Raw genomic sequence first — 10,349 nt, forward strand, 5'->3', positions numbered from 1 at the left:
AGTTGAAGACATTGCATTCTTTAAACGAGCGTTTTTCATTAAATCACAACATCCTTTTCAGAGCCAAAAGATAGCAGAGTTTCCACAAATGTCCTTGTAGAACGACTTCGACAAATGAGCACATTTGTAATGAAAGTTAGCTTTGCAAAAACCTCTGCAAACAACTTCCTTCTCCGGCATAGTGTAGGCACAGCTATTACAGATCTCCACCGTAGCTGTAACGACGACTCGATACTGCGACTTGACGAAATTAAACAATAGGCGTCACTCAAGCTTCACCACGCAACACAACTTAGCGATAGCAGTAGAACTGGCAACACGATCAGCGACTGATGACAGATTGTCTCTAACACGCACTAACTCACTTAGATGGTGATGCTGTTGGTTTGTACACCTTGATGTAACGATGGATGATACTGGCGTAGATGATTGAAGCAGAGCGGAGATTTCGAAAGTCTGGAACTAGCCGGACCGCAGTTGGATTTTTCGGAATGCGGAATGAGAAGACAAGCAAACAGCACGTTGAATATATTGTCTTGTATGGTACAGGTGCGTCAAATTATATAATGTATGGCTGAGTTTATGCTGCGAAAATGATGATCGGGTGAGATGTTGTTTACGTTTTGGCGATCAATACATTCATGAAGATTGCATCAACAGTGCAGGTGGAGAGCGGCGAGGTGAGAGGGAGGTTTCTGGTTTAGAACAATGGCAGCGAGCAGCGTACTCAAACCACATTCTAGCCAGCTCTGAAAACTGATCTTCACTTATCCTACCTGGACGGTTGCAGGCGAGTTAGATGGCGATGAGCGATAGGAGGTGCAGAAAAAAACGATGAAATATTCACTAAATCAGCGACACAGTGTGGAACACAACAATACAGCAGAGCAGAGTTACTAGATTTTTGAATTACATTAACTTATTTGCGATCTGTTTACTGTTTTAAGGTGAAATGTTTGAAACTCGGGGTTTTTTTGCGTCAAAATACATGAAAAAATCATACATAGAAGCCAAGGCAAAAAAAAAAATTGCACTGTGTATTCGTTCAACAGCAGCGGTTATCCAACAGTTTGTGAGAGCTCGAAAAACGTACCAGCTTGTGCGTCAGAGGATTTGAAAATTTCCACCGATCATTTTACTGGTTTTTTTCTGATTCCTTCGTCGATCTTTTCGGCAGAACAATAGTGAATTCTAGCATGTTTCCGAACTGTTTGGAAAATCCGGCCGAATTCGATTGATCCGGACACCACTTCTAATAACCCGGATCGAAAAAAATCCGTACAATTGGTATGCTTACTTATATCTTGTTTTTTCCATCTCAGTCGTTGGAGATGCTAAACTAAACTCGATCTCCGACAACAGCAATTCATGCACTTCCCTCCTTTCTTTTTTATCGACCATAAATGGACCGTAGCCGGCTCTGGAAAAATTCACATCGTAGAGATTAGCATTGCGCAAAAATGAATTCACAAAAAAATATTCATAAAAATTCTCGATCCCAAATACTGTTCTAACAGCATAAGATTTAAGCTTGGAAATGGAAAGCACATTGCGAGATGCGACTCTGCCGGAGATGATTGCGAAATCATTAAAAACGAATAAGAGTTTCTTAGATTGGCACGAGTTTATTTCAAACAAAAAGGTCTGAAAAAAAAGGTCTTTGTCGAAAAATAAGGTCTTTGTCGAAAAAGTTTGGGAAAAAACGAATCTAAAATCTAATATATGCGAAACTTTGAATTTTCTTGGTTGCATTTTTCTCCAACGCATAAAGTTTACAGAACATGATATAATTTCAGAAAGAACACTTTAAAACTTTTTTTTGTACACTTTTAAATCATTAACATTTACATACTGTATGAAAAAAAAGGCTGAAGACTCTTGTGACATTTTTTCTCTTTTTCGTATGCGTACAACGAATAAAATAATACAATACACCGTGCACCTGATTAAAGATGAAAGAAACTAGTAAAATGTGCAAAAAAATGACAATATGTGTTGATGCATGACTGGAGATGAACGTTATTACGTTAAAGTAGCAAATTCATTGCAAAACGGGTAATTTTCGTTGTTGTTTTTAGAGTTACAAGTGAAAATTTTATCTGTGCTTTTTTATATTCTTGTCGTGCCCTTCTCAACTCTGGTCTTCCTTGTTTTCCCTTAATGTAATAATCTGTCGTTAGTGTCTGGTAGTTGAATTCTACCTTTCAAGATTCTGCCTTTTGAGGTTCTACTTTCTGTGGCGAACCTCTCATTATTCTCTTGAAATGATGCAATATAAAACTAATCAAATATATCACTCCAGTACACCAAACAGTGTGGCTCTGGATTTATAACTAGTTGTAAGACCAGACACTGAATGGGAATTATCCCGCTCTAAACAAATGATATCGAATAAAAATTCAAATCGAAAGCGAAAAGGAAATACTCGAAATTAGAACACTCTCAATCAGTACCCACACTGGTCTAATTCCGTAATCTGCGAATCGAGCACGTTACTAGTTGAAAAGAAAGACAACAGGATTCGAGGGAAAAAAGTGAACCACATGCCAAGTTCTCATACGCTTGTGTCCAGATCTGCTACAAATACAGTCACGAAACCGGATGACAAAAGTCTGCTCGTTTTCAGTACCAGAGGGTAAGCAGTCTTGGCTTCGCCAAATCTGTCCTGGCTCTTGTTGGTAGAAACGTCGATAAAGCTGGCCGGTACCGTCGAATGGCTTCAAGTAAAAAGTTCTCTCATTCGGAATAATTAAAATCCTGTCGCGCTGAATGCAGCACCGCGCCGCGCCGAAGCGTTCGCTTACTTCACAGTGGGTGGACCCCGGTTAACTCACATTCGGTTCACGAACGAAAGCGGTGATGCTTTTTCGGCTGGAAAACTTTCTGTGTCTGTCTGTGTGTCTTGCTTTATTTCATTGCTGCGGGTTTCCAAAAGGTACGGATAAAAAGCAGTGGACATTGGATTGCGCTGGAAGATAAAAACCGATACGTTTGCTTCTTTGGTACGGTGAGAACTTAGCTTGAAACATTTCTTCGTGATGTGGTTTTGCTAAAAGGTGCGGGTTGAAGGATGGGATTTCGTTTTCCGTTTGTTTGTGGCTTGTTACCAACACCTGATGTGGAAAAAGAACAATCCTTTGTTGGCCTGTTCAAATGTTTCAGTAGATCTAATTAAAGCCGATCTGTTTTGGTCCGTCGAAGTTTTTGAGTTAAAATTCCAACGATAACAATCAGTAATATCACGAGAACCTTTGTATTGTAATGTAGATCCAACTTATGTTTCTTGATTTATACGATCAAACTTAATTTCAACAACAACCCTTCATTACAACTACTCATTTTTATTTATCACATCTTAATTGCCATTTACAACTCAACATTTTGCCCGCAGAAATTCAAATTGTTTCTTTTCCAAACTCGAGATACACTTCGAAATGCCTTATTCTCAGCGACGGTTTGTAACGGCAACCCAAGAGCTGCCGCCGTTCATCTTGCTTGAAAATAAATTCCTGCAACGTTATGATTTCTCGAGCAGCGCCAAGCAAGTTAGAACAACGAAAAACTTATAATTATGTACACTTCCTTGCTGTTTCCTTCCGCTACATGATTTCGTTTCCGTCTACACTTTGTGCGCTCGCAGTTGTAGACACATACAGAGTCAGAGCCATTGCTGCCGCTTCGACTTTGGCTTCACGCTATCGTCAAGAGTACTGATTTGCATATTTTTGTTACATTTGTATGATCTTACTAGAACAAGCAGCGACAAGGGTTCTTTTATCCAAACGACGAAAGTTTCACGTGTTTCTTTTCCCTAGCAAAAGATACATCTGAAGTTATTTCCACTTTCGCACTGCGTTAATGAATGGCGAGTGCAGATTCGCTTTGGAAATGTAACGCGAAACCTAATTCAGAAGGATTTACAGCCGCTATAGAAACGCATTCGCAGAGATGAACTGAAAACTTTCCTCATAGGAATAAAAATAATATTAAAATTTCAATTATTTCGACTCTATAAGCAATGCAGCACACATAAGTTTTGATGGAATTAGTCACTCTAATAACTCTAATTTGAATAAGAAGATTACCCCCAGAGCAATTGAAGGATGAGATGTATGGAAACGAACTGCTGTGGTATTTTAGTCGAACTTACGACTGAGTACTTACGATTCGATCCAGAATTCCATTTGGATAATGGTTGACATATTAACGCTGATGGAAACGATATGGCGCAGAAAATCTTTCACCCGCAAATTCCGTTAGAGTTTCAGCATTACTCTACACCCGCATTTCCCATTTATGCAGTAGTGACACCGGCTCGTATGGCAAATTTGCTGCTAACACGCAGACATACACATTAAAACTTTGTCCGGTAAGATATGGGAAGCTTCCTCCGCCGTTATGTGACAAGTTTATCTTGTTGCGTGTTTTGATGAAGTCAGGTATTAGAAACTTTTTCGGCTTGCCTTGAGTTGAAAATCCGCACCGAGTTTGTTGAGTAAGTTGGACTTGCCTTCGTGTGTTAGCATATGTGGACAACAGACTGAGTTCGTGGTATTTGAAGATCAACATTATGAACTTAAGAACTCTTGATGGTAGTTTGTTACACAATAAATTTTTTGTTTGCTTTGTTTCCGAGATTGTTTGTTTGTACTTTAGGAAATTAATGAAATCTTGAACATGCTGCCTCTTATGAGACCAATTTAAATTTGAGCATGCTTTCGTGCACTCGTCCTGGGAGGCTAAATTCTTGGAAAAGTGGCATACGATGTTTGAAACAAAGAGTAATATAATGAAAACCATTTTATGAGTAGCATCTTATCTCTGGTATTTTTTTTAGCAAATTGATATGCTACAAATATATTCTTCAAATAACTATTAAGTTGAATATTGGACTTGCCTGAATTACATTATATTTATTCACATTCACATTGAAACCTCCTGCCTATAGTCACTATTCCAATTTCACAGCACTGATATAAAGTAACATTTCAGCTGAAGACTTCTAAAATAAACACAGAGCAATTAAGCCTGCTGCTAGAAAACACTCCACTCAAGATCCATCCACTCCAGCAGTTCAAACGCCCACCGACGCCGGCTGAAACTACTGTGCCCTGCCAACGCCAACGGCGGCAAACAAAATCTCTGAAATTGCCCATCAACGTACGAGTCCGACTTCGCCCGACACAAGGGAAACAAGAGTGACAGTACCGTTCAATTTGCTTTGAAAGCAAACATTTACAATTCAATTTCTATCTTTGCTCCACAGGAACGAATCAACCGGGAACGCAAAGCACAACAGTGCAGCAACAACAGCAGCGGTGGAAAGTGAAACGAGTACGAGTAAATTGCAGTTTGTCTAGACGGAGCAATGAAATTTGCATTAACAAATCACCCCCAAGAGCTCCGGCAGCCGCCAAAAGAATAAGCAAATTGGTGAAGAAGGACGTGACTTTTTTGTCCCGGTGGTGGGTAAAATATCGATTGCGGCCTGAAGCTGAAATGTCATAAATCTAGATGCTGCATTGCACAAAACACAAAGCGTCTCCATTCAAAGAGAAGCAGTGGAAGCGCACGGTCGAAAGTGCATCATGGTTTGAAAAATTGCATCACATCTATTATAGTAACGCTATTTAAATCAATCCTATCTCGCATTCCAGAATGGGATAAGAATACAACTGTACCTACCGAAACTTCCTGAACCGGTCCACTTCTGCATTGTTCGGAAAAATAGAATTGGGCTACATCGTTAGCGCAAAAGTGAGAAATTCAATTTTCTTCATTACACATCATCAATTCCAGCCACCTGATCTTATTCCAGTACGAAATTCATTTTCTTCTATTCCATCCGTATGTGTTGTACTGCACAATTCGATTTCCTTCAGGACACCGGAGCAAGGCAGCGGCATCAACATCGACAGTGTAGCGTACAACACTATATCGAAACATGACGTGCATATATGTGACTGCAAGCAGTACCTTCAGCACTGAACGGTAACAAGCAGCCAGCTTCTTTTCTCTTGACTAAGGTTTATGATGAAATACGAATATTTAGCATACATCGAGTAGTCTGTTCGGCCATAGTATGTGAAATATGCATATGCAAATAATTTGTCCCATATCATAGGCTTGAAGAAAGCAGGTACGGCATTATTAAGAATGTTCTTAGTTATGTCAGATATTTTCCTGTCTACCGTTTGATCAACCTTAGAGCAAACCGAAGATTCTTCAATGATTTGAGCTTCATTTTCTTCAGTATGCTGTGTTGATTGTATTGCTTAGATTTTCAATATTATTCTGACAGATATTGATGCAATCATCTTCAACATCGTAATAGCAGCCAAGCGAACGTGGCACTTCACACAAAAACATAGTTACTTCATAATATTTCTAATTCAATCTATGCTATCTATTGTGCAAAGTATGTAAGTATCGTGTACGAACACAATGCTTTATATCTGTGGATTGCACAAAACTGAAGAGGTCGACAACTAAATTGCACTCTCAACAGTTTTGTTTCGAACCTTCCGCCGCCAACTGCATCATCACGAACAGCATCATCATCATTACCATCAGCGGTACCGGCAGTAGCAGCACCACCAACAGACATTATTACTGGTATACAACAGTACAAACTCCGTTCGGTCAATTCGAGAGATATCGATGAAATTGCACAGTCATTAGCTACACATCCACAAACTGCTACGGTCGTGCTTGAACAGCATTTTCGTACGTGCCGTCAGTAGATTTGCTCTGTAGGAGGTACTTAGTTGTGAACAGTTATTGGAAACCCATGAACGGAACACTGTAACGCTCACTGAACGGAATAATAATCGACTGGTGTTTGTTATAATATTTGTACAGAAAACTTTTTTAATTGATACTAGATGTAAACAGCATCGTACGCATATCACACCCCGTGAAGTATAACTTTTAGTAAGTTTAAGATAAAAAAAACTATTAAATCTGAGTCCTAGAATGGGTCGAAAACAAGAAACAGAATAAAAACAAAATGATAAATTTCATCGTTGGAAATATGTGACTCACATTTCTCAGATTAAAATAGTTTATTTGGAAAGAAAAGACTATTTAGGTAAGAGAGTTGAAAAAATGCAAAGCTAAGCTTGGGACCTAATATTTTGTAGTCGAAAATTCCCTGTTTAGCCCTGAAACATCCCTGTTTATTATACACAAACTTTGTAGCAAATAGTAGTATACAGGATAATTGCGGGGCTAGCACTACGACCTTTTTAATACTAACAGTTTCTCCCGAGCCAGGGGTCAAACATACGACGATTGGCTTGCTAAGCCAGACCAGTTCGGATATCCAAATAAATTTCATCGCAGTAACTTCAAAGGGACTTTTTATATTTTTTTAAACCTCACTATACCATGGGTCTAAAATAAACACCTCAAACAGAAAGCGAGCTCGTGATTAGTTACATGCTGCTTTTCCAGTTGTTTTTTAGAGTATTTTGTCACTGGTTTGTAATTGAAAAATTATGCTAATTATCACTTTAAAAATTTAGGGAAATCCTCACCTATCAATTAAGAAACTCGTGTTCAGTTTGGTGAAAGTAAAAAATCTAGGGTTTAAAACCCATTCAGTTGTAGTAAACTAATTAGTTAAACAGGGCACATTTTCGTTACACAGCATGCCACCTAAAATAAGACTTACGTCACATAAGACTACATAATAAGACTACGTCACAAATATGTCGGATAAACGAATTTGAAGCTCTACAAAAAATCAAAATAGTAGATCGAATCAACTTTTTGCAAATGTTTGAACTGTTATTTGCGCATAATTTCATATCAAAATCTTTCTAATAATATTTCTTTGTATTTTTTCTGTTACTGATACTGAAAGAATTATTTATAAAAAAAATTAGGTTTCTTCATATTTTATTCCAATTTTATTTTAAACGCCACATGGAAGTTAAAAAAATTAAATTTTCAAACTGTTTGAAGAGAAAGGCAGATTGTAACAGAAAGTAACCTAAAACAATGACTATCATGTTACAAAACGGGACTTAGAAAAAAACAATGGCCTATCGCGCACACATCACTCACTTTCGCGTTGTAGTAGAGATATGAATTTAGAAAACAAGACTAAAAAGAAAATCGCGGAAGACAAAGTGTTTTCCTGCTATCATGAGCGATACCGCTAACCGTGCAACGTACGTGCTGTTCGAATTGACCGTTGCGTAGTTTAGTCAATGGTCAATTCGAGAACAACATTCGAATAATTTTGCATCGAATTTCGTTCAACAGTAGGTCTAGAAAAATTTTTCCTGCTCGAAAAAAGTCTCCAAGAAAAATTCCAGCTCACTCGTGCAGTCTCGTCCTACTCGAAACCAGATATAGTCACAGAATTCCATTCCCTTCAGGCAGAAAGACATTCGATGTAACCTCCCGTTGCAAAGTCTGGAATGATATATATTTTTCTTACATTCTTCGCCAGAATAAAGTACAGATACTAGACACCTTGTTTTCTGTAGGAAAAATGACGACGACCGCATGGTAGCCACGAAAAAAAAGAATAGTGATAAAATTTTCAAAACCAAAAATTAAAAAAACTGGAAAATGACAGGGAGAAAAATCGAAAATGAGGACTGTTTCTTCCTGGGTGTTAGTAGATTACGTTTGAGTTGTTTGAAAAAAAAGCAATCTAGCAACATACTTCAATCCGAGCTATCGTTATTTCTACGCACGTATGGGGACTCGTGCATTAAGAGTCCCAGGCAAAGTTTTAAAAAGACTAACTTAATCTTTATACTCAAAGCTTCACCGATGAAAAACCCCATTTATTTTTAAACCGACTTTATGGGAGTCAGAAAATTATCAAGCTGAAAGACAGAAAGTCGTTATGTTTTGTTTTATTTAAAATAGCACTAGACCTCGATGTTTCATGCTTTGCGTAGACATCTGTTTGTAAGAAAATCGATTTCGACAATTTCATACCGACAACAAAAGTAAAGCTTTTAAACTCCACATCCCGAAGTCCGATTAAGTTGAAGTTTTGCATGTGAAATTTTTTGAGAAGACGAAGCTTTTGAGCCCTACTGTAAAACGAAATTCGAATCAAATTCTTCTCATACATTCCATTGGCCACAAATAAGCCGATATGCAGAACCCTATTATTGAAAGAAAAATTAAAAAATCAAAGGCTCTTGAAGAGTTTGAACCATATCCCCTCCTCCCCACCACGCTTGGTTACGCTACTGTGTACTACCGATCATTTTCCTATGACTTGTTGCTGGCGAAAAGACTGGAACTGGCAGCGTGTACAACAAAACGAACGCACTTTAAAGCGGTCTGTTTATTCTTCATAAAATTGACGTGTTTTTTCGCTCTAGAAGTTATACAATGTTGCAGGATTTCATGTATATCTAGTGTTGCGTGTGTAATATGTTTTACTCAATATAAGATATAATTTGACTACCATTCTTAGATATTAGCGTATTACCATTTATGCTCAGACATATTCGATATGGTTTTGCTTTGTGAAATATACTAAAACCATGCCAAAACCGGTTACGTAGAATCACTGTTTTGGGCTCAGTTTTTATCCGATTTAAGATCTGTTTCTTTGAAAAGATGAGTAAGAAGATGCTAATATGTGGAAAAACTCTTAGAACTTTGATATTTGGCTTTAAAACAAAATGGCGTCAAAAAACATCGAAAATTTCCGATTTCTCTAAAATTCAAAATGGCGCCATTGTTGCCCCTTAATTTGAAATATGTTCAAACTCGGGGAAATTTAGTTTTGCATCAAAATACACAAAAAAATTATGTATAGAAACCAAGGCAGAAAAAAAGCCAACTTTTGTTGCACTGTGTTATGTTAAGGTATGTCTACATTGCTACTATCCATGCATTTCCTGCTATTGAAAGAGTGTTTTTCGTGCTTAAATATTAAATTAAGTGGATTTTGAACGATTTTTATTGCATACCAACAATCGCTTCAAGCAGATATAAAACAACAAGCTGCGATACGTAAAACTTGTTTATTTTGTTTATTTTATTAGTTCTTAAGATGAGAAAAAATTAAAAATACGATTTTCCTTATTGTATTTCTAATTTTTTGCTCAAAGGAAATGTAGAGTCACAATAATCTCAATAGTGTATTACATGTTTTCTTCTTAACGACAACCCAAGACGTCACGTAACATACAACTTTGGACTATTGGGTGAGCCATATTCATGTGGACTAGTTTTTTGGTGATTTCAGACCCCCTTGCTCTTCGTGGACAGTCGTTCATGTATATTCTCAAATTTTTTATGAACCTTGGACATTCACCATTATAGACTGTTGACGTGGAATGTGAATAGCTCCTGAATTGCTTTTC

General features: G+C 37.7%; 1 long non-coding RNA gene across 1 annotated transcript; it reads left to right on the forward strand.

The window, feature by feature from the left end:
• The first annotated feature begins 5,018 nt into the window (after positions 1-5,018).
• Positions 5,019-5,755, forward strand: LOC129726044 (uncharacterized). Its single transcript, XR_008728231.1, has 3 exons — positions 5,019-5,204; positions 5,267-5,591; positions 5,658-5,755. It is a non-coding gene; the product is annotated as an uncharacterized LOC129726044 (long non-coding RNA).
• The last annotated feature ends 4,594 nt before the right edge of the window (positions 5,756-10,349 follow it).

The sequence above is a fragment of the Wyeomyia smithii genome, chromosome 2 (genome assembly GCF_029784165.1).
Source record: "Wyeomyia smithii strain HCP4-BCI-WySm-NY-G18 chromosome 2, ASM2978416v1, whole genome shotgun sequence".
Classification (NCBI taxonomy): Eukaryota; Metazoa; Arthropoda; class Insecta; order Diptera; family Culicidae; genus Wyeomyia; species Wyeomyia smithii.